The following is a 25,792-nucleotide window of genomic DNA, read 5'->3' as shown; positions in this document are numbered from 1 at the left end:
TATTGTCTTTTTATTCCACTGCGACCTCCACCATTCTTCCAAGGGGCATTGATATTGTCTTTTTATTCCACTGCGACCTCCACCACTCTTTCAAGGGGCATTAAAACCATCTTGTTAAGCTACTGTGACCTTCACGTCTCTTCCACGGGGCATTGATATTGTCTTTTTATTCCACTGCGACCTCCACCACTCTTCTAAAGGGCATTAAAACCATTTTGTTAACTACTCTCAACTCCACATCTCTTCCAAGGGGCATTAAAACACTCTTGTTATGCTACTGTGACCTCCACGTCTCTTCTAAGGGGCATTACAACCATCTTGTTAAACCACTCTGAGCTCCACATCTCTTCCAAGGGGCATTAAAACGGTCTTGTTAAACCACTCTGAACTCCATGTCTCTTCCAAGGGGCATTAAAACCATCTTGTTAAGCTACTGTGACCTCCACGTCTCTTCCAAAGGGCATTAAAACTGTCTTGTTAAACCATTCTGAACGCCACGTCTCTTACAAGGGGCATTAAAACCGTCTTGTTTAACCACTCTGAACTCCACGTCTCTTCCAATGGGCATTAAAACCGTCTTGTTAAGCTACTGTGACCTCCACTTCTCTTCCAAGGGGCATTAAAACCATCTTGTTAAACCACTCTGATCTCCAAGTCTCTTCCAAGGGGCATTAAAACCGTCATGTTAAACCACTCTGAACTCCACGTCTCTTCCAAGGGGTATTAAAACCGTCTTGTTAAGCTACTGTGACCTCCACGTCTCTTCCAAGGGGCATTAAAACCATCTTGTTAAACCACTCTGATCTCCAAGTCTCTTCCAAGGGGCATTAAAACCGTATTGTTAAACCACTCTGAACTCCACGTCTCTTCCAAGGGGCATTAAAACCGTCTTGTTAAGCTACTGTGAGCTCCAAGTCTCTTCCAAGGGGCAATAAAACCATCTTGTTAAACCACTCTGATCTCCAAGTCTCTTCCAAGGGGCATTAAAACCGTCATGTTAAACCACTCTGAACTCCACGTCTCTTCCAAGGTGCATTAAAACCGTCTTGTTAAGCTACTGTGACCTCCACGTCTCTTCCAACGGGCATTAAAACCGTCTTGTTAAACCACTCTGAACTCCACGTCTCTTCCAAGGGGCATTAAAACCATCTTGTTAAGCTACTGTGACCTCCACGTCTCTTCCAAGGGGCATTAAAATAGTCTTGTTAAGCTACTGTCACCTCCACATCTCTTCCAAGGGGCATTAAAACCATCTTGTTAAACCACTCTGAACTCAACATCTCTTCCAAGGGGCATTAAAACCATCTTGTTATGCTAATGTGACCTCCAAGTCTCTTCCAAGCGGCATTAAAATCGTCTTGTTAAGCTACTGTGACCTCCACGTCTCTTCCACGGGGCATTGATATTGTCTTTTTATTCCACTGCGACCTCCACCACTCTTCCAAGGGGCATTAAAACCGTTTTGTTAAGCTACTGTGACTTCCACGTCTCATCTACTGGGCATTGATATTGTCTTTTTCTTCCACTGCTACCTACACCACTATTCCAAGGGGCATTGATATTGTCTTTTTATTCCACTGCGACCTCCACCACTCTTCCAAGGGGTCTTTAAAAGCGTCTTGTTAAGCTACTGTGACCTCCACGTCTCTTCCACGGGGCATTGATATTGTCTTTTTATTCCACTGTGACCTCCACCACTCTTCCAAGGGCATTAAAACCATCTTGTTAAGCTTCTGTGACCTTCACGTCTCTTCCACGGGTCATTGATATTGTCTTTTTATTCCACTACGACCTCCACCACTCTTCGAAGGGGCATTAAAATCGTCTTGTTAAGCTACTGTGACCTCCACGTCTCTTCCACGGGGCATTGATTTTGTCTTTTTATTCAACTGCGACCTCCACCACTCTTCCAAGGGGCATTAAAACCATCTTTTTAAGCTACTGTGAGCTCCACGTTTCTTCCAAGGGGCATTGATATAGTCTTTTTATTCCACTGCGACCTCCACCACTCTTCCAAGGGGCATTGATATTGTCTTTTTATTCCACTGTGACCTCCACCACTCTTCCAAGGGGCATTGATTTTGTCTTTTTGTTCCACTGCGACCTCCACCACTCTTCCAAGGGGAATTGATATTGTCTTTTTATTCCACTGCAACCTCCACCACTCTTCCAAGGGGATTGATATTGTCTTTTTATTCCACTGCGACCTCCACCACTCTTCCAAGGGGCATTAAAACCGTCTTGTTAAGCTACTGTGACCTCCACGTCTCTTCCACGGGGCATTGATATTGTCTTTTTATTCCACTGCGACCTCCACCACTCCTCTAAAGGGCATTAAAACCGTCTTGTTAAACCACTCTGAACTCTACAGCTCTTCCAAGGGGCATTGAAATGTTGTTTTTAATTATCTCTAACCTCCACGACTCTTCCAACGGGCATTGCATTTCCTCCTAATTTTAGTCAGCTTTTGTTTTTCAATGCATAGGCGAAAACTAAGGGAGACCCACTCCCCAATAATGGGTAGAAGGTTTTTAGTACGCTGTAATCCACGTCTGTTTCAAGGGGCATTGCAATTCCTCATAATTTTTGGAAAGCCTTCCATTCTCTGCTTAGGCCAACAGTGTACAGGAGACCCAGTTGCTATAAATGGAAAAAACGGTTTAGTTAAGGCCTCCATGTCACTTCCAAGGGGCATTGGAGTGGCTCGAAATTTTTGGTAGGCATTCCGCTCACTGTATGCCCTATAACTGTGTAGCCGATCCGCTCCTTTTGGTACAGAAACATATCCTACAAGACATGTGTGGTTTATTGGCCTGATATTGATGTGAATTGTTCCTGTTCCTCCTGCTCTTTCTCCTTTGCCACCACCTCATCCATCATTCATCACCTGAAGCTTTGTTTTAACGGGAGTCATAGAACTGGGATAGTAGCAGGAAAACATCCAGCAATCCTCGGAGGATGTAGGATATGCGCCAAAACGCTGACCACCTCAGGCCTAGCCGCTACTACATACATGCGCTTGCATTCCAAGGACCAGAAAGCTAAGGAGATGGATTGCCTCATGATCATGAATAATTTACTCGTTGTGTAGGAGGCCGACCACTGCTGCTGTCTACCTTCTGAATTTTGTATTGAAGCCTGATTGACCCAGGACTCGCAATCCTCTATGTCTGGAGGACGTGTTGCATTCCAGTGTCCAACTGTGTCCCGGCTTCCACAATATTAACCCAGTGTGAAGGAGTCAGTGAGATGGACCATCCCTGGCCACATTCACTTGTCCATGTGTTTGTGGTTAGGCTGTCCTTCCCACTAAATGCACTGGGGAGGGCACATGTAATGTTTTGGTATGCGCGCTTGTGTATAAGGCGCATCGGGACAAATATGGGTGGCTGGGGACCGTTTATGAACACCCAGCCGCCCCCTGGCGGCTGGGGACCGAGTGTGGACACCCGGCCGCCGGGCGGCTGGGGACTGAGTATGGATACCAGGCCCGCCGACGCAGCCAAGACATGGTGGCCAGCGTCTGCCTCCACAAGCCTAAAAGGCCTCATTTCAAGTGCAAGCAAGCTAGCAGTATGGTATTGCAGCCTGGGGGTGGATGGGTGGCAGGCTGCACACTTATGCTTGCATTCCAAGAAAACAAAGCAGATGCTAACTTCTATCATCATCTTCATGCTCCTCACCTTGGCACTCTCAACTTCCCTGATGGAGAAGCCAGGGCCCACCGGAGGAGTCTGGTTGTCTGGTGGGCTCGGCCAATGCTGCCCTAAAGCAGGCCAGGCTAAGAAAAGTGTGGGGAAGGTTACCGGGACAAATATGGGTGGCTGGGGACCGAGCATGGACACCCGGCCGCCCCCTGGCAGCTGGTGACTGAGTATGAATACCAGGCCGCCGACGCAGCCATGACATGGTGGCCGGCATCTGCCTCCACAAGCCTAAAAGGCCTCATTTCAAGTGCAAGCAAGCTAGCAGTATGGTATTGCAGCCTGGCGGTGGGTGGGTGGCAGGCTGCACACTTACGCTTGCATTCCAAGAAAACAAAGCAGATGCTAACTTCTATCATGATCATCATGCTCCTCACCTTGGCACTCTCAACTCCCCTGATGGAGATGCCAGGGCCCACCGGAGGAGTCTGTTTTCCTCGTGGACTCGGCCAATGCTGCCCTAAAGCAGGCCAGGCTAAGAAAAGTGTGGGGAAGGTTAATGGGACAAATAGCGGCGGCTGGGGACCGAGTATGGATACCAGGCCACCGACGCAGCCATGACATGGTGGCCAGATTCGGCCTCCACATGCCTAAAAGGCCCAATTTCAAGTGCAAGCAAGCAGTATGGTATTGCAGCCTGGGGGTGGGTGGGTGGCAGGCTGCATACTTGCGCTTGCATTGCAAGTAATGGGGGAGGTGCAATTGAACACTGCCCTGGGACAAGGACTTGCACGGGGATAGTTGCAAGCCTGCATCTTCTGATGTGGGAAGGATCACTTCTGATGGGCACACTTTTAGGCAGTGACCTGGTGTCAGAGATGCTTCCAGGGGTCTTCCCCATGCTGTTCCCATGTCTTTTCAGCACTGTATGCATGTGTCACACAGCACATGGCCAGATAAGGTTGTAAAATGTTAAAATGACATTTCCCGGTGAATGCATTTGTCACAGTTGAAAGCAATGCAAAAGTGCAGAAACGCATAAAAAATGCTACTTGTGAACATAGCCCAAGGTGTGGAGGAGTATTTTTGTTTTTGGTTATTTATTTTACCTTATACACAAGTCTTTACCCTGGAAAGGATGTTCCTTAACATATTTCACAGGAAAGCAGTTTCAATTTCTTTTTTGAACGTTTTCTTGTGAGCCCATAAAAGTGGCTTAATATCTCCGACCACGTTGTTGACAGCAGTGACCTGAGGGTCAGAAATGCTTCCTGGGGCGATCCTCATGCTGTCCCCATGTCATTTGAGCACTGCAACTATCGTTTTGGGCACTTTTTAGGCTTTCTACAGACTGCCGGGGGTGCCGCCGCAAAAATGCTCGGGTCTCCCATAGACTAACATTGGGCTCGTTGCTCTGGTCGAGCACCCGAGTATCACGGTGAGCTCGGCCCGAGCTTCGAGCACCCGAGCATTTTAGTGCTCGCTCAACACTACTCCTTATGCTTGCATCACTCTGTGTCTGCGCTCGTCTTCCTCCTCCACCTCCTCAGATGAGCTACTCCTCTGTGTGACTCTCTGTTCACACCAGGATCTTCAACATCATCATCATCCAATGTGTTATCCCATTCCTCGCCCTCAGAATGACCCTTCTCCTCTTGTTGCCCTGATAGCACAGTGTAGTCCGTATGAGCCTCAGGTATCTGAGTCTCATCAGCACTGCAGCCAGCCTGCAGTTGTTGTCACATAAAAGATTGTTTCATCCTACACATGACAAAGCTAAGAGGTTGAACTCCACCATCTCCAATCTGTTGGCCACAGAAATGCTTGGTAGATACAGATGGTTTCCGAAAGCTGATGGCCGTGGCAGTCCCCCAGTATGAGTTGCCCAGTCGCCATTGCTTCTAATTCTAAGAAAGCTGTGCCTGCGCTACACCAGCATGTCGCAGACAACATCACCGGTTCCTTGACTAAATCTACGTCTGCTAGGGTGCATTTCACCACAGACACCTGGATGAGTAAGCATGGCCAAGGGCGTTACATCTCGCTGACTGGGTACTGGGTCACTCTGGTAGCTGTGGGGGCAGGCGTGGAAGAGGCTGCTCCACAAATCTTGGAATCCCCAAGGCTTGCAGAACAACCCTCTGTATTTCCCACTTCCTCCACTGCTTCTGCCTCCTTCACCTCCTGTAGGGCCTCCACCTGCGCACTCAACCTCTGCCTTAAGGAGACACACGTTCAAACCGTGCAGAGCGAATCCACACCATTTCCGTACTGCGCAGCCAGGGCTCACCGCAATCAGGCAGTCTTCAAATTAATGTGCCTTGGAGATCGCAGCCATAGAGCTGAAGAGTTGTGGACAGCTCTCCAGGCTCAGTTTGAGCAATGGCTGTCTCCTCTGAACCTGGAGCCAGGGAAGGCCATGGGCGATAACGGTGCGAACCTGTTGCCCGCCCTATGCCGAGGCAAGATCACAGACGTGATTTGCATGGCTCACGTCCTCAACCTGGTGGTACAGCGATTTCTCCGCCACTATCCCGGCCTGGATGAGGTGCATCAGAAAGTACGGAAGTTGCGTGCTCACTTCTGCCGTTCGCACCCCTCATGTCATTGACTTGCATCGATACAGAGTTTGACGTGATGTGATGTGCCTATGTGGTGGAATTCCACTCTGTACATGTTGCTGCGACTGTGTCAGCAGCAACGATCCCTGATGCAGTATGTTATGTTGTGTAGCTGGGCCAACACAGTATGGACGTGGTGCATATCAAGTTTACGAAGTGGGAACAGATTAAGGACCTCTGCACCCTTCTGCACAGTTTTGAAATGGCTACTAAAATAGTTAGCGCTGACGATGCCATCATCAGCATCACTATTCCGGTCATTCACATGCTGGAGCAGACTTTGAATAGTGTGCAGCATGAGGTGGTTGTCTCAGAAGAAGAGGAGGATGCTGAAGGGATAAGAATGTCTCAATGTTCCAAACTGTCGTCACACAAGCGGATGCCAAGTGATGGGGGATTCCTGCAATTTAGGGGGTTTGGTGATACCAGACATACTGTTAGTGAAGGTGCAAGAGCCGAGGAACAAATGGAGGAGGAAGAGGTGATGGGAGGGCAACAGTCAGAGGATGAAGAGGATAATCTGTTGAATGTGGTTGGCAGGAGGGAATGGAGGAAACAAGAATCAATGTTACACAGCCAACAATAGAGCCTGTCTTTGGACCTCCTGGAAGATCCCAACATATGAGTGCCTTCTTGATGCACTATCTGCAACATTATCCCCGTATAGTTAGGATTTAAAATAATGCTGACTACTGGGTTGCCACTGTTAGATCCACGGTATAAGAGTAAATCTTGCCAGATGCTTCCTGCCTAGGAAAGGGACCCGTTTATGTTGGAGTATTGAAACAAGCTTTTAAGCAACCTTAATAGAGCTTTTCCCCAAGATAGGAGTGAGGCACACAGTGTGCATCGCAGCTGTAGTCTTTCAACCTCCAGCACGTCAGTTCGTCAAAGCCAAAACAGTAGCAGCAGCAGAGTAAGTGGCAGAAGAAATTTCTATGAGTCCTTTCTCACATTTTTAGATCAGCTCGTGCACGAGCACAACAGAGTACAAGTCTGACACGTGGTGAACGACTGGAGAGGATGGTGGAGGAGTATCTAGAGCTCAATATGAATACCATCAGGGAGGATTTGGACCCTTTTACATTTTGGTCTTCAAAAATGGATGAATGGCCTGAGCTCGCCTGTCATGCCTTGGAGGTTTTATCATGCCCAGCAGCCAGCGTTCTCTCAGAACGTGTCTTCAGCACTGCTTGTGGTGTCCTGACGGATAAGCACAGCCGGCTGTCCCATGAAAGTGTAGACCGCCTAACTTTCATCAAGATGAACAAGTCATGGATCTCCAAGGACTTTTTCACCCCAATTGCAAACTGTACAGACTAGGTTATGTTGTAGTTTTTAGTGTGCTACATTGATCTTGTGGAATTGCAGTCTGTGATATGGCTTGTGTGCCTACTCTTGCTCCTGCTGCTGCTGCAGGTTTTAGGCCCTCATTTTTTAAAATGTGGAGAATCCAGATTGGGTCTCTCCATCTATTGGGTTGGCTGTAGTGGAAGAAATGTCGTTCCTAATTCTACAATTTCTACTGTACTGAAATTGATGCCACTTTGCTGGTGTTACGCCCTAATTTTGGGGAAACATGAACACTCCAGGTTAGGTCTCCATCTCCTGGGTTGGCTGTAGTGGAAGAGGTGTCATTCCTAATTCACCAAATTTCTACTGTATTGAAATTGATGCCACTTTGCTGGTGTTAGGCCCTAATTTAGGGAAACGTGAATACTCCAGGTTAGGTCTCCATCTCCTGGTTTGGCTGTAGTGGAAGAGGCGTCCTTCCTAATTCTACAATTTATACTGTTTTGAAATTGATGCCACTTTGCTGGTGTCTGCCACTAATTTTTGGAAATGTAGGGAATCCTTATTGGGTCTCCATCTATTGGGTTGGCTGTAGTGGAAGAGGTGTCAGTCCCCATTATACTACTTATACCCCAGTGAAATCGATGCCACTTTGGTGGTTTTAGACCAAAATGTTTTCAAATGTGAACACTCCTGATTGAGTCTCCATCTAATGGGTTGGCTGGAGGGGAAGAAGTGTCGGTCCTTATTATACTACTTATACCATAGTGAAATTGATGCTAAGGATTTAGGGAAATGTGAACACTCCTGATTGGGTCTCCATCTTCTGGGTTGGCTGTAGTGGAAGAGATTTTGGTCTCCTTTACAATAGTTATACTCTAGTGAAATTAATTTTTTGGTGCAGATATTGTTCTCCACACAGGGGTACACAAACATGATAAACTCAAAATTGGTATATTAAGCACGCTACATCTCCACTTAAAATTGTTTGTGGCAGATATTCTTCTCCACACAGAAGTACACAGATATGATAAACTCAAATTTGGTATATAATGCAGGCTATATCTCTGCTTAAATTAGTTTGGGGCAGATATTCTTCTCCACTCAGCAGTATACAGACATGACAAACTCAAAATTGGTATATAAAGCAGGCTACATCACCGCTTAATATTGTTTGGGGCAGATATTCTTCTCCACACAGCGGTACACAGACATGATAAACTCAAAATTGGTATATAAAGCAGGCTACATCTCCACTTATAATTGTTTGGGGTAGATATTCTTCTCCATACAGGAGTACACAGTCATGAAAAACTCAAAATTGGTATATAAAGCAGTTTACATCTCCACTTAAAATTGTTTGGGGCAGATATTGTTCTCCATACAGGGGGGGGGGGGAGTTAGGTCCGAGCAGCTTCCTGACCCTCGACTGTACTGTGCTGTCAGGGCAAAGAAGAGGAGGAGGGTAACTCTGAGGGCGAGAAATGGGATAACACATTGGATGATGATGAGGCTGTACATCCAACTTGGTGTGAACCCAGAGGCACGCAGCTGAGTAGCTCTTCTGAGGAGGTGAAGGAGGAGGAAGACGAGGAGGTTACGTTGGCGCAGACACTGAGTGATGCAAGCACGACGAGAACTGCATCCTTACCCACAACCGTGGCAGTGACCAGCAGCGGTCATGGGTCTACAGCTTGCAGGGGAGGCAAGGGTTGTCTAGCCTGGGCCTTTCTTGAGATCGCAAAGGATGAGCCAGCTTACATTATCTGCAAACTTTACGATAAAAAACTCAGTGGAGGGAAAAAGTGCAATAATTTGACTACTACATTATTATTATTATTTATTGTTATAACGCCATTTATTCCATGGCGCTTTACATATGAAAGGAGTATACATAGCACAAACAATTACAATAATTTTAAACAATACAAGTCAGCGACTGGTACAGGAGGAGAGAGGACCCTGTGTCATGCAAGATGTGGGAAAGACTAAGTGCAACACAAAGGGAAGAGGGAAAGGTTTATCTAGTGTCACCCTGTTACCACTAGCATCCCTATATTGGTTCTTCACCAATCGCCACACTCGTACCTCTCCCTGTCTTTCCTTGGCCTTAGGCTCAGGGTAGGGAAGGGAGGGGATGAGCACTTGTCGATCCCCACTGAACACTAAAGACAACAAGAGGGGACAAACAAGGGAAAATCGCTTAGCTTTGGTTGACTCCAGACAAATGCGCACACGTCCTCTAGCACCAGAGAGGAAGAAGTACTGCTCTTGCTCAAGCCTACACAAGGAGTAATGAATATCGCCGGCACTTCCCTCTTGCACACAGCAGGTAGCCACTGGGTCCTAGAGATACAGCTTCTAAGAAGTTGTCTGGAATGTCAAACAAAGAGATCTCCTGCAACCAACTGCAGGATGACTGTCTGTCACTTCTGACACACCCGTGACAGTACCCCCCTTCCACAAGTGGCCTCTGGACACTCAGGACCGAGTTTCTCAGGATAAGAGGTGCTAAATGAACGAACCAACCTGGGAGCGTTCACCTCTGATGCTGAAATCAACATCTTCTCCTCTAGACCATAGCCCTTCCAGTGCAACAAGTATTGTAGAGAACAACTTTGGAGACGAGAATCTACAATCCTCGAAATCTGGAACTCCAGATTACCATCCACTGGGGGCGGTGGTAGAGGTGAGGGCTCAAGAGGTTCCACATACTTCTTGAGTAAGGACCTGTGGAACACGTTGTGGACCTTAAGGGACTGAGGAAGTTCAAGAAGAAACGCTGATGGGTTAATGACGGCCGTTATTTTATAGGAATAAATAAACCTAGGTCTCAGCTTCCAAGAAGGAACTTTCAATCTTATATTCCTGGTAGACAACCACAAAAAGTCGTTCACATTCATGTCTGGACCTGGAAAGCGCTTTCTGTCAGCCATACGTTTATACCTGTCTCCCATGACCTTTAAATTCCTCAAAACACCCTGCTATACTGAGGAGAGCGACAAAGCAAACCTTTCCTCCTCAGGAACTCCTGAAACTCCTTCCCCACTAAAAGTACCAAACTGTGGGTGATAACCATATGCACCGAAGAACGGAGACCTGCCAGTGGATTCTTGACAAAGAATATTAATGGCAAATTCTGCCAGCGGTAAGTAGGATGCCCTATCCTCCTGATTTTCAGAGATGAATCACCTGAGATAGGTCTCCAAATTCTGATTGACATGCTTGGTCTGTCCATTCTACTGAGGGTGGAAGGCAGAGGAAAAGGACAGCTGCACCCTCAGTCGAGAACAGAATGCCTTCCAGAACTTGGAAACAAACTGACACCACATCGGAGGAAACCCCGTGAAGCTTCACGATCTCATTTATGAACACTTGTGCAAGTGTCTTGGTATTTGGAAGTGCAGGTAATGTAACGAAGTGAACCATTTTACTGAACCGATCTAGTACCACCAAAACCACTGTTTTGCCTGCAGAAATCGGTAGGTCAGTAATAAAATCCATGGACAAGTGTGTCCATGGTCCATGGCCTACTAGGGATAGGCAGCAGAAGAAGAGTACCAGACGGACGGGTATGCGAGACATTAGAACGCGTGCAAATACTACAAGCAGCTAAGTGTTCAATCACATCCCGATGCAACCCCAACCACCAAAAACGACGAGAGAGGAGGTCCATGGTTTCCTTACCACCTGGTTGCTCAGCAAGCACAGAGTTATGATGTTCCTTAATTACTTTTCGGCGCAAAATAGATGGTACAAATAACCTTCCTGAAGGGCAGGAGGCAGGGGCGTCCCCCTGAGCCTCCAACACCTCACCCTCCAGTTCAGGATACAGTGCTGAAATGATTACCCATTTCTGTAATATCGGGGCAGGGTTCTCATGGTCACCACCACCAGGGAAGCTCTGGGACAAAACATCAGCCTTGACATTTTTGTCCCCTGGACGGAAATTGACAACAAAATTGAAACAAGGACCATCTGGCTTGCCTAGGGTTGAGACGTTTAGCTGACTGGAGATATGACAGGTTCTTATGGTCAGTAATAACAGTAATAGGATGGACAGCCCCCTCCAACCATGTCGCCATTCTTTGAACGCCAATTTGATCACCAAATGTTCCCTATTACTCACATCATAATTTCTCTCAAAGACAATTTTTTAGAGAACAAGGCACATGGACGCAATGTACCAGGGAATGGACCCTGAGACAACACAGCCCCAACCCCGACATCCGACTCATCAACCTCCACAATAAAGGGTTGGGCAACATCGGGTTCACTGAGTATAGGTGCAGTGGCAAAATGATTCTTTAAGGAAGAAAAAGCCTGGAGGGAGGCATCCGACCATTTAGAAAAATCAGACCCCTTCTTAGTCATGTCAGTAAGGGGTTTCACAATTGCTGAGTAATTTTGAATGAATTTCCAGTAAAAATTAGTAAAGCCCAGAAAACGTAGAGCCTTCAGGTTCTCGGGATGTTCCCAATCAAGGACTGCATGGATCTTCTCCGGATCCATCCGAAAACCGTCAATGACAGAAAGTACCCCAAAAACTGCACCTCCTGAACAGCGAAAACACATTTTTCCAGTTTGGCATAAAGTTTTTTATCCCTTAATATCTGGAGCACCTGCTTAACATGCCCCGATGTGTCTCAAAATCAGGTGAGTAAACCAAAATATCGTCCAGATAGACCATCACAAACCTCCCCACCAAATGATGGAAAATATCATTTATGAAATGCTGGAATACCGCAAGTGCATTTGTCAAACCAAAAGGCATAACTAGACTCTCAAAATGTCCTTCCAAGGTACTGAACGCTGTTTTCCATTCATCCCCTTCTCTGCTTCTAACCAGATTGTAGGCTCATCTTAAATCCAGAGGAAGAGGGTATGGATCACGGATGGTAATTTGATTTAATTGCCAGAAATCTAAACAGGGACGTAGGCTGCCATCTTTTTCTTTCACAAAGAAGAACCCTGCTGCCACGGGCGAAGATGAGGGTCTGATATCTCCCTTCTCCAGACTTTCCACAATGAAATCCTTCATGGCTTGTCTCTCAGGGCCAGAAAGATTATACAGTCTGGACTTTGGTAGTTTAGCTCCGGGGGTCAGGTTAACAGGACAGTCATAAGTACGATGAGGAGGAAAATCCTGACACCCCCTCTCAGAAACTCAAAACTAGACAGAAAAGCAGGTAATATTTCCATAGAGACAGTAGCCAGAGAAATATCTAAACATTTCTCATGGCAGTAATCTCCCCATTCAATAATCTCCTCGATTTGCTAATCCACCAACGGATTATGTTTAACAAGCCAAGGAATACCCAAAACAGTAGGTGTGGGAAGATTGTCCAGGACATAGCAAGAGATTATTTCACAATAAACTAACCCCACCCTCAGTTTTACATTATGTACAATCTGAGTAAATGCTTTCTGTGAAAGTGGCGCCAAGTCAATGGCGAAGATGGAAATAGATTTAGCTAAAGTACAGCAAGCAAGATCGTGAGTTCTCACAAACTCAGCATCAACCATGCTGACTCCGGCTGACTCTTGGTTTCGCTCTCTAGCACCATCTCTGCTGTCAGGACAAAGGGGGAACTGCAGGTTGGCAACTAATTCACCCCTTGTTTATCCAATTCCAGAATACCAAGAGTTAATCGAGTCTCCTTTTGTTTAGGAATTGAAGGACAGATCCTAACAAAATGTCCCTTTCTCCCACAAAAAAAACATACGCCTTTTTTCTTGCAAATCTCCGAGAAGATGTATGATGCAGAGACACCCCCTAACTGCATGGATTCCTCCACCTCCCCCAGTACTGGTTCACCCCCAGACCGCTCCCCCGGCAGAGGTACACAACCCTGACAAGAAGGCCCCAGAGATGGTGGTCTCACCCGTCTATCCCGAAGACGTCTATCAAGACATATGGCCAACAACATGGCAGCCTCTAAGGACTGAGGGGTTTCCTATACAGCCAAGGGATCTTTCAACCTTTCAGTAAGACCCTCCCAAAATTGACTTATAAGGGCTGAGTCATTTCATTTGGAATCCGTTGCCCATCTACAAAATTCCGAACTATACGTCTCCACTGACCGATTCCCCTGCTGAAGGCGGCATAGCCTAGACTCAGCCAAGGCGACTCAGTCAGGGTCATCATAGATGAGGGCCAGAGCCCCAAAAAACCCATCCACAGACTGGAGACAAACTGAGTCCTGTGGTAAAGAAAACGCCCACGACTGAGGATCTCCCTGCAGTAGAGAGATCACAATTCCAAGCCGTTGCTCCTCATTTCTGGAGGCGTAAGGACGAAGTTTAAAATACAGTTTGCAGGCCTCCTTGAAAACAAAAAACTTGTCCCTACCTCCTGAAAACCTGTCCGGGAGGGCAACCTTGGCTTCTGGCTGGACAGGCCTACCTGCAGAGACCCCCACATTGGCGACCTGTAGCCACTGATGCTGCTGCGATCTCTGCAACTGAACCTACTGAATACCAAGGGAAAAGGGAAAAAAAAGGTGCACGCCCAAAAACACACAGAGAAAAAAAAAACAAAGTGTCATTTTTTTTTACCTTTTCAAAACATGCTCGGCCTGCGATAATGTCACGCAAGATGTGGGAAAGACTAAGTGCAACACAAAGGGAAGAGGGAAAAGGAGCCTTGACTCTAAGGGAATGGGGGAGTGGAGACCTCCTTGGCTGATCTAGTGTCACCCTGTCTCCACTAACGTCCCTATATTGGTTCTTCACAAATGCATATCTCACCCTGTCTTTCCCTGGCATTAGGATCAGGCAACGGAAGGGAGGGGATGAGCGCTAGTCGATCCCCACTGAACACTAAAGACGACAAGAGGGGACAAACAAGGGAAAATTGCTTAGCTTTAGTTGACTCCAGACAAATGCACACACGTCCTCTAGCACCAGAGAGGAAGCAGCACTGCTCTTGCTCAAGCCTACACAAGGAGTAATGAATATCACCGGCACCTCCCTCTTGCACACAACAGGTATTTGTACACCCAGGCCAGGGTGTTAATAAGCCAGAGGAAGGTAGCCACTGGGTCCTAGAGATACAGCTTCTAAGAAGTTGTCTGTAATGTTAAACGAAGAGATCTCCTGTAACCAACTGCAGGGTGAGTGTCTGTCACTTCTAACACACCCGTGACACCCTGCCCGCGAGGGCTCACAGTCTACAAGGGATGGGTGAGGATACAGTAGGTGAGGGTAGAGCTGGTCCTGCAGCGATGTGGTGGAGCGATGGTTACTGCAGGTTGTAGGCTTGTCGGAAGAGATGGGTCTTCAGGTTCCTTTTGAAGGTGTCCACGGTAGGCGACAGTCTGATGTGTTGGAGTAGAGAGTTCCAGAGTAGGGGAGATGCACGGGAGAAATCTTGTATGCGATTGTGGGAAGAGGATATCAGAGGGGAGAGCAGGAGATCTTGTGAGGATCGGAGGTTGCATGCAGGTAAATACCGGGAGAATAACTCGCAGAGGTATGGAGGACATTTGTGGATGGCTTTGTATTCCATGGTTAGGGTTTTGAACTGGAGTTTCTGGGTTGGGTAATGGGAAGCCAGTGAAGGGATTGACAGAGAGGAGAGGCACGAACCTTCACATGCGCACACAAAATGCGCTACGCTGGGAATCTCACTGCGCTAAAATGCGGACCAGCGGACCTCAACAACCATCAGCTGCCCCATCAACCGCATTCACTGCTTCTTCCTCCTCTGTTACCATGCCAAGTATTGTCAAGCAGATCTCTCACCGCACAACCTCTGGTTCTTTACCCGCTCCAGTCAGGCTGAGTGAGAGCCTGTCAGCTGTAAAGGAAGCAGACATACCTGCTGCTTTTGTTTCACCAAGCATACCACATCTTTCTCAATCCACCGTAACATCTCTGCCTGCACCTCACTCACGGTCCAGCAGTTTTGTCCGATTCATCGTACTCCACTCTCTCTCAGCACTGCAGCCAGCCCTTGGTCCTGTAGTTGTGGTCGAGTAAAAGATTGTTTCATCCTACACATGACAAAGCTAAGAGGTGGAACTCCACCATCTACAAATCTGTTGGCCACGGAAATGGTGGTGTTAGGCCCTAATTTTTGTAAAGGTGAACACTGCTGATTGTGTTTCCATCTGCTGGGTTGGCTGTAGTGGAAGAGGTGTCGGTCCCCATTATAATACTTATACTCAATTTAAATAAATTGTTTGGTGCTGATATTGTTCTCACATGATAACACTTGATAAAATAGAAATTGTTTTTTTCCTTCTACCGTGGTATATCAAGCAGGCTACATCTCAGCTTAAAATTCTTTTGGGCAGATATTTTTCTCCACACAGGGGTACACAGGCCTGATAAACTCAAAATTGGTATATAAAGCAGACTACATCTCAGCTTAAAATTCTTTGGGGAAGATAAAGTTCTCCATACACGGGTTCACAGACCTGATAAACTCACAATTGGTATATAAAGCAGGCTACATCTCCGCTTAAAATCATTTGGGGCAAATATTCTTCTCCACACAGGGGTACACAGACATGATAAACTCAAAATTGGCATATAAAGCAGGCTACATCTACGCTTAAAATTGTTTCATGCAGATATTCTTTTCCACACAGGTGTACACAGACCTGATAAACTCAAAACTGGTATATAAAGCAGCCTACATCTCAGCTTAAAATTATTTTGGGCAGATATTGTTCTCCATACAGGGGTACACAGACCTGATAAACTCAAAATTGGTATATAAAGCAGGCTACATCTACGCTTAAAATTGTTTCATGCAGATATTCTTTTCCACACAGGTGTACACAGACCTGATAAGCTCAAAACTGGTATATAAAGCAGTCAACATCTCAGCTTAAAATTATTTTGGGCAGATACTGTTCTCCATACAGAGGTACACAGACCTTATTAGCTCAAAATTGGTGTATAAAGAAGGCTACATCTCCGCTTAAAATTGTTTGGGGCAGATATTCTTCTCCACACAGGAGTACACAGACATGATAAACTCAAAATTGGTATATAATGAAGGCTATTTCTCAGCTTAAAATTCTTTGGGGCAGATATTGTTCTCCATACAGAGGTACACAGACCTTATTAACTCAAAATTGGTATATAAAGAAAGCTACATCTCCGCTTAAAATTGTTTGGGGCAGATATTCTTCTCCACACAGGAGTACACAGACCTGATAAATTCAAGCTTGGTATATAAAGCGTTTATGAATTGGCATATAAAGCATGATTAAAATGCAGCGTTTTGGAAGCAACGAAAATACGCTGCTATATCCTGATCGTAGTCATGTACCCTTAGATGTTGATGTACCCGCAGAGGAAGACGCTTCAGGAAAATGCTGGTGGTGGTTTTTTTCTGAAGTTTTTTCATTGACGTTTTTGCAATGGCTCTGCTACTGGCGTGTTTGTTTTGTAATTTCAATTTTAAAAAGCGAGTGGCTTTCAAGTAGATGTCCAAAGAATGAATATGCTACTTTTTTAAATAGACAATCATCTTAGCTATCTCATACATAAATTTGACTTGGAAGTATTTAGCATATGATTAGTTATGCAGATTCTTGTCATGTCACTGCATTGTTACTGTTTTGCTCCTGTTTGTGGAAAAATCTTTTTCTTCCTGTATACTATAAAACACAACCTGTTCTCACATTTCCTAATAGTTCAGTGTGTTGTTAAGTTGATTCCCTAGGGAAAGGTCACTGGTTCGAATCGAGGAGCAGCCATGAAGATTTCGCAAGAAAAGAGAAACAGCATCATCCAGATCATCGATAGCGGTCTCTCGACCAAGAAAACTGTCAAACTGCATCATTTGAGCGTCATGACAGTTGGAAGAATGCACAATAAAGTCCGTCCATCAAAAGCCAAGAGGGTGGATGTCCAGGCAAAATATCAGAGTCAACAAGTTGGCTCATCACAAGGTCTATCAGTTCTGCCGAGAAAAACATGGCAGTGAAGGTGGCTCTTATGCTTCATAGTAGTGAGATCACACACATCCATGCAAGCGCCGTGCGATGCACATTACACAAGTGTGAAATGGTGGCTTGAAAAAAGGTGAAGAAGCCTCGACTTCAATATCGTCATAAGAAGCGTCGCCTCGAGTTTGCAAGAAAGAAGGAAAAGTGGACAGTGGACAGTAGAAGATTGGAAAAGGGTGATTTGGAGCAATGAGAGAAAGTCAATAGAACTAGACTCTGATGGTTGCAAGTTGGTCTGGAAGAGTCAGGGGAAAACTAGGCTAACGGATCGAGAAATTGAAGAAACTGTCAAGTTCGGTGGAGGATGCCTGATGATATGCGGCTGTTTCACAGCCAAAGGCGTTGGATACTTGACCAGGATCGATGGTGATCTCAATGCTAACCAAGATGAGTTACTTCGTACACTCGAGCACTATGGGTAGGAAAAGGACAACATAGTGTTCCAGCAGGAAAACAACCTGAAGTCAAGATTGGCGATGAAATGGTTTAATGACAATGAAATAAAAGTACTGGCTTGGTCCCCACAGTCCCCAGACCTCAACCCAATTGAGCACTTGTGGGTAGAGTTAAAGAAAAAGCTGTATACATACCCAAGTGAATTGACCAGTATGTACCAACTTTGGGAACGTGTAGAAGTGAGCTGGGATCAGATTTCGGTCGAGACATGTTTGAATCTGATCGAGCGCTTGCCCAGAAGGATTCAGGCAGTGTTGAAAGCCAAAGGTGGATTTACAAAATGATAAAAATTAAAATTTAGATTTTTAGGAGCAAAACAGTAACAATGCGGTGACATGACAAGAATCTACATAACTAATCATGTGCTAAATAATTGCAAGTTAAATTTATGTATGAGATAGCCAAGATGATTGTCTATAAAATGATGGTAGTCTCACATTCGAGTCAGTAGTGGATGGTGAGAAATGGAGCCTGAAAGTCAAAAGTTCAAAACATTGTTACCCTTTTGCGCATCAGTGTACTATATAATAAAAAGATGCTTGTTTTTACTGTTTACAAATTACAATTAAGTTTATTTTGAGGTATTTTTTTAAACTGTAAAAAATCTATTAATTTTATGTATCCCAACGGGCCAAGAAGCACTAATTTCTTGGTTGCTTAAAGAGGTTGTCCGGTGCTTTATATTCATTGCCTATCCTTAGGATAGGTCATCAATATCAGATCGGAGGACATACGTCACCTGGCACCCCCACTAATCAACTTTTCTTTGTGACGATGGCGGAAGGAAGTGATCAGTTGTGGAGAGGAACTGCAAACCTCTGTCAAATGAATAAACATGGATGTTCAGTACCAGGCCGGGGCAATTGTACAGTTGACAGAGCTGTGTAGTTCCACTCAGCAACTGAGCACACCTGGCCGCCATTTACACCGAGAACAGCTGATCGGCGGGGATGCTGGGTATCATATTCCCACCGATCTGAAATTGATGATCTATCCTAAGTATTGACCATCAATATACAGTACTGAATAACTCCTTTAATTAACATATACATGGTATTCAAATCTATTTTTACCAGTTTGTCTCACACTAAGAAGCAAACATTTGGGCAATGCCTATGGCTAGTGACAGATTAAGAGGCTTTTGCTTGGCTCTCGTTTGCCATTGTGACCCATCAGACTGATTGCACCATTTAATGGTTTAAATAGCACAAATTAGAGGATTTTTTAATCATGACAGTAACAATGTGAGTCTCTGATCATTATGTAAGTCATGGAGTTTTAAGCAAAGGATTGATAAAATCATAAATACTCCTTTAAAGTGGATCTGTCATTAGGACAACCATGCCCATCTAATATCCCCGCAGTTTCATGTTCATCAAATACTCACAGGGCTTTTGGATTGTTTCTAGGCTTCCTTTGTGCTTTAAAAAAATATTCTTGTTTTCCTGGTAAATACAGTGAATATAAAAAGTCTACACACCCCTGTTAATATGCCAGGTCTTTATCATTTAAAAAAAATCATACGACGAAGAATCATTTCAGAAAATGTTCCTCCTTTAATGTCATCTATAATCTGTACAGAGCCATTAAGATCCATCCATCAACGAATCATTTTGAGGGGGAAAATAAAAATATCAAAACTAAAATAATTTGGTTGCATAAGTCTGAACACCCTCCTGTAATTGGGAATGTGGTTGTGTTCATAATTAAAATTATTTACAGCGATTCTGATTAACACCATATAACTTTTAGCTGTTCTAGTAGGATTATTTTTAATTGCATTTCACAGCAAAAGCTATAGTCAGTAAATAGCTTACAACACAGCAAACAGACTTTTCATATTCACTGTATGTAAATCATGTTAATTAGGTGTTACAGGCTGGTATTCAATGTTTAGTTTCATGTTTCTGTTGGCCCAGGATTGTGGTCAAGAAGTTCCTGAAGTCTGGGTAAATCTGCCATGTTCTACCATAGATATACACATACCCAGAGTTACCCTTGCTGAACTTGGTTCTTGCATTCTTGAGAAACTGAACATTTTTTTTTCATGTGTCATCCATATTGCTCCTTGTGGCAACCGTGTTGTACCTGTTTTTTCTCAAATGTTTTTTTTTCCACTGGAGAAGTGTCTTTGATCCAAAGCCAATGAAAAAACCCATGGAAGATCACATATTTTTATTCAAGTTTATCACTAACCAAAAGAGCTTTAAAACATGGAGGCAAAAGAGAAGCAAATCGGAAGTCTTCCAATTTGCCTCCATTTTTCATGAATCCCCATAGACTTGAATGGCAGATTCTGATCTGTAATCATGAATCAGAAGAGGACAGGGTCTGAGTCCCATGGATCTCAATGTCGTTTTTGCCGTGTATTTCCAAATGTGTGCATAGATCCATGGAACTTTATGGGTCCGTGGTCTCACCAAGAAGAGAATGGACATCACAGGTATAAGGGCACTGACTTGCTGAGGTGTACTTTGGGGGTGCCTTAACACCCTATATATGGGACCCTAGGTGTGTGCACGTGTTGCGGTTTCTGCTGCTGATAGACTAGGTTCTGTCACGATTAGTGAGACACTGGGACCCTTTAAGTGTGCGATGAAGAAAACAGACAGATTTATGAAAATAAAATCTCGTTTACTAGGCCTGGAACATATGTACAATGGGTAGCAGTAACAATGGTTATGTTTTTCATCTGCACAGTATGACAGCAGTTCATAGTTGCCGTTTGTGGACAGCGGCACATTACTTGTGTAGAATGTTGCAAATGAGTAACAGGCTACGCTGACGGACTCCATCTTTCCAGTACAGGGCCACATGAGTCAATGTGCTGTGCGGAGACCACTGCAAACTGCACTCTGTGAATGATCTAAGGGAACTCTCTCAGCTATCACCTTACAGATGTGTCCCAGCCTGGATAATCCCATATTTATTCACAAAGACCTCCAGACCTGGCTAACACTGAGACTGGCTTAAAATCCACTTCCAGTAGGTCTCCAACTTGCCTGCTATGAGGTGAGACTGCCGACACTGTTACTAGAAATGTGTTTCCTTGTATGTCTGCTCTTCACACACACACACACGATGATGATCAGAACTAACTGAGGGTGTGCTTTCTTCTCTCTAGCTCAACCAAGACTAACTATAAAAACAGGACCTAATACAAGTGCCCATCTACTCCTCATAAACTATGGGCTGGCCCAACGGCTAACCCTGTCCACGCCTATCTAAGAGGAAACTGCAACCTACATAAGATAAAACACACAATAACAAACAGGTCACATTAGATATAATGACAGGAGTCTTGAGAGAGGATGTTCAGCCATATTGTCCACCTTTACACACACTTAATAATTGCCATCCTCAGGAATTCTGGATCTTTAATAACTGATTAGTTTTGCATACTATAAAACATAATCATGACTGAAGTCTTGAAGTATCTGGATGTCTTCTCCATACTTGCTGGTATCAAAATGGTACCCAGTCCTCCTTGGTCAAGTATCCTGGAATGACAAATAACACAGTCGAGAACAATGTCCACAGTTTTTAAAACATATCTTGATCAGATGCTTCTAGGTAAGGATCCTGGAAACAATGTAAAACAGTCCATAAAAATCATAGTCCTTTCGCTGAGGGTATCAAACCCTACTGGCTACATTGGCGCCTGCAGTCCAGCAGAAAAAGGCGCAACGGGCACAAAAAATAAAAAATAAAAGCTCAGCCTCTCCCAGGCCTATCTTTGGCCATGGGGGTAGATCAGGAACAGTCCCTCACAGATTTGTTTCCTGTAACTGCAACACACCAGGCCTTAGGGCCACGAGGGTACAAAAATCATCTGTCCCAATAACAAAGAAGCTTCTGCCTTCAACTCAGATTCTCTTCCTCCCTGAGACCCGACTGGTTTCCAGCTTTCTGTTGAGAGAGGGGTTCTCCGGACTTGACCCCTACGAACATGGCCTCATTTCGGCCAAACAGGAACATCGGCTGTATGGATGGACAATTCTATGCAAAGCACTGGCACTATTTAGCTCTTTCCAGAGGGCCCAGTGTGAGAAAGCTGGGTCTCCCTCAGAGGTCATGGGTCTTCCAGCAGGACAATGACCCAAAACACACTTCCAAAACCACTATAAAATGGTTTGAGAGAAAGCACTGGAGACTTCTAAGGTGGCCAGCAATGAGTCCAGACCTGAATCCCATAGAACACCTGTGGAGAGATCTCAAAATGGCAGTTTGGAGAAGGCACCCTTCAAATATCAAAGACCTGGAGCAGTTTGCCAAAGAAGAATGGTCTACAATTCCAGCAGAGCATTGTAAGAAACTCATTGATGGTTACCGGAAGCGGTTGTTCGCAGTTATTTTGGCTAAAGGTTGTGCAACCAAGTATTAGTCTGAGGGTGCCAATACTTTTGTCTGGCCCATTTTTGGAGTTTTGTGTGAAATGATCAATGATTTGATTTTTGCTTCATTCTCTTTTGTGTTTTTTCATTGAAGACAAATTAAATGAAGATAATAATACCAAAGAATTTGTGATTGCAATCATTTTCAGGAAGAAACTGAGTATTATCTAACAGAATTGCAGGGGTGCCAATACTTTTGGCCACCACTGTAGCTAGTCTAGACTCAACCTATTCTACTGTCCTTTCCTGGAGGAAGCGCGGCTTTCACTGGCACCACCGCATCCGCATACTGTTTGTCTCATTAAGGATCCCTAGAGATTCGTGCCGGCTGCAGCACCTCGTTTTATATCTTTACAGTGAGTTGTGCATGTCACAACCCTGAAAGGTGAGAAATTTCATTTATTATCTTCACGATTGGATATCGGATTTCAGCGCTATTTGCGCACCCAATCTTCTTTACTTCTCCCTTTTATGAAGGAAGATGTGCTCCACTAATTCTGGAGATACCAAAGCTGCTGAGGTAATAACCACCTTTGCCACCTCCCCCAGTAAGCTACATTTTCCTCCCAAATTTTGGGGAAAAAAGTGCATATTATAGTTCGCAAAATACGGTATCTCCAGGTCACAGGAGCTTCCTACTGCACATGCTCACAATGACCTGTCCTAACATTTTATGACAGGTTTCTGTCAGTGTAACAAGGTGATGGCCATTTTACTTGTGTATCGTGGTGCGGAGTGGTAGCCACGGATCAGGCATTGGTCTACTTTTATGCCCCAGTGCGCTACATGAAAATGTGGGTCCTGGCTGGGTGTGTAGACTTGTACTGTGAGGGCACCACGCCGATGCAGGCCACATGTAGCCAGTGGTGTGGGCTGGCCAAGACCGAGTGTTTTACAGTTTAATGAGGGAGACTTCTGTTTCAACACAAACTCTTTACTGGGTGGTAACTTGGAAAAGGTTATATACAAGGGATAGCGGGTACAAACTCTTATGGACATTTCCTTTACAGTATAAAGCATCTTTCATGCTCAATATCATTCCTCCATAGTTTACTTCAGGGTTAGTGAGGCATACTGTTTTGTCCTACTTCACCACAACCCAGCTTTAAGGCTACAGTCCTGATCAGCAAATCTCCTTACTTGCTCTTCAGTTCTACATCCTATTTCTTCCACTACTGGTGCCCTGGAATCCTCGCACTCAGGACCCCCACCAATCAGTCGTACTCAGTCCGCTTAAGTCCTTTACCTTCTGCATTACAAGCTCCGGGGTTCCTGCTTTGGTGTCCTATCCAAGGACAGCTCTGCGAGAGGCCACTCTGTCTCATCAATCACTTCTCTTCAGGATCATACTATCCCTCGTTCTTAGTCTCCTTTCACTTAGGGTCACTCTTCTATGCAGCTCTGCTCACTTTACTCTCCAAACCCTTTCTAACTAACTACCAGGAACTCCGTAACTTTCCCTAGCACTGAGCCATGCTCATCAAACTGAGATGAGTGGAGGCACTATGGGCTAGTCCTGAACATTAACTCTATCTTATCCTAATGTGACTATCTGTCTTATACATTATGCCTTACACTGTACACTACTAACATTTATCACATCCTACATTATACATATTATACTTCATATTACTTGTAACACTACTACACACTGTACATAACCATATCACAATACATACAAAGACACATGACAAAATACATATTATAATACAACACAACGCGATTGGTGTCTTCAGAGGCAGTGACGTGACCGCACAGTCCACTATCCTTACACTTGTATAGTGACTACCTCATTAGACAAAATAAATCTTAAAGGCATTTTACAGCTCTCCGTTAGATAAAATGACTGACATCTGATTGGTCCAATCAAATTCAGCAGAACTTGAAGGTGTGCAGAAAGGAACTCTATAGATATGGAGAACATAATATGAAATAACTTTATTAGCAAACAGTAAAACAAAGTGTTTACAAAGTTACTTAAGCTTGTATGTACAATTTAAAGGGTCCTGTATTGAGAAATCGCTCCACTCCGCTCTACTCACTTTATTGGGACTGAACAAATACCGGACACAGACTATGAACAGACATCACTCTGTGACAATTCTCTTGCAAACTATAGCAGGTTTTCTCCCACCTTTTTTTCTTTTATCCTGTATGTTAGTTCATATTTTAAGACCAACCACAAATTCAAAATGTAACCATTTTCTTGCTATTTTTTTTACACTAGTGCCCTTGTTATTTTCCAAGCTACAGTCCAGACTGCAATAGGATTTATTAATAAATTTCCTTTTTCCCGATGTTTTACTTTACCTTTCCAAATGCTGTGGAGGCTAATAATTATTGCAAACCTAGCAACACTTTTTAGAGGAAGATATCATGGTAGAATCTTCCCCCTAAATGAGTAATAATTATAAGTAGCCCTGAAGTGTAATTTAGAAAACCTATTTTCAATTGCTCTAATTTAATAGATCAGGGCCACTCATTCAGAACCCTCATGTCCTAGCCAGAGCAGAGGATGACTATAAAGAGAAGGTCTTACGCTGGAGGACACGGTAGAGTTTCCAAGGTCTTACTCTGGGGGACTCGGCAGACTTTCTAAGGTCTTACTCTGGGGGACTCAGCAAACTTTGTAAGGTCTTACTCTGGAGAACGCTGCAGACTTTTCAAGGACAGCCCGATAATGTTAAAAGGCACTGTGTAATACTTAATTTCCATGTTGGTGCAACTACAAGTCAACTGAACACATTCTGACTGAGAAGCTGATCTCAGGCGCAGTACTTCTCATCAGGAGACACTTCTAACAAGCTGCATAGTCCACATATGACAACCCCTTTAAGATGTTGAATATGGTACATATATATTTTTTATCATCACTCAATATTAATATATTGTGTAAATTATATTATCTTTATGCATGTTAGATCTGTTTCATCTTGACACCCTTTGTAAAGTCAGTTTTATATTGAGGAGAGGAATGTGCCCCTCCTCATCACCACTTTGTAGACTTCTAAGCTAAGAACTTCTGTTATAGTTTGGAAATAACTTAGAATCTGTGTAGCAGGGCAGGATCTTTCTCTCATCCTTGACTATTACCATGCAAGGTGCTGTTTTCTTTCCTGGCTAGTAACTATCATTTTTTTCTCTTGTCTTTATCTCTAGGTCCTCAGTAAAAAAAAAAGAACATCAAAGAAGCCCAGCTGATAATGGTCCTTCCACATAAAACACATCATTCATCCAGAGTAGACAATGGTGCCATAAGCGCCCATCCCCAATCACCTTAGCAGTGCCATGATTTATGTGAGAGCTGGGTGTGCACATACCTAACCATCTGATAATATATTAACTTTTTGTATTATAAGAGGTCCAATTTTTTGCATTGACTCTGTTGGATGGATCTGGAAAGCTCAGCAGCTATT

The sequence above is a fragment of the Phyllobates terribilis genome, unplaced genomic scaffold, assembly GCF_046119375.1.
Source record: "Phyllobates terribilis strain yellow unplaced genomic scaffold, ASM4611937v1 Scaffold_13__5_contigs__length_258822181, whole genome shotgun sequence".
Lineage (NCBI taxonomy): Eukaryota > Metazoa > Chordata > Amphibia > Anura > Dendrobatidae > Phyllobates > Phyllobates terribilis.
This window is presented reverse-complemented; position numbering follows the sequence as displayed.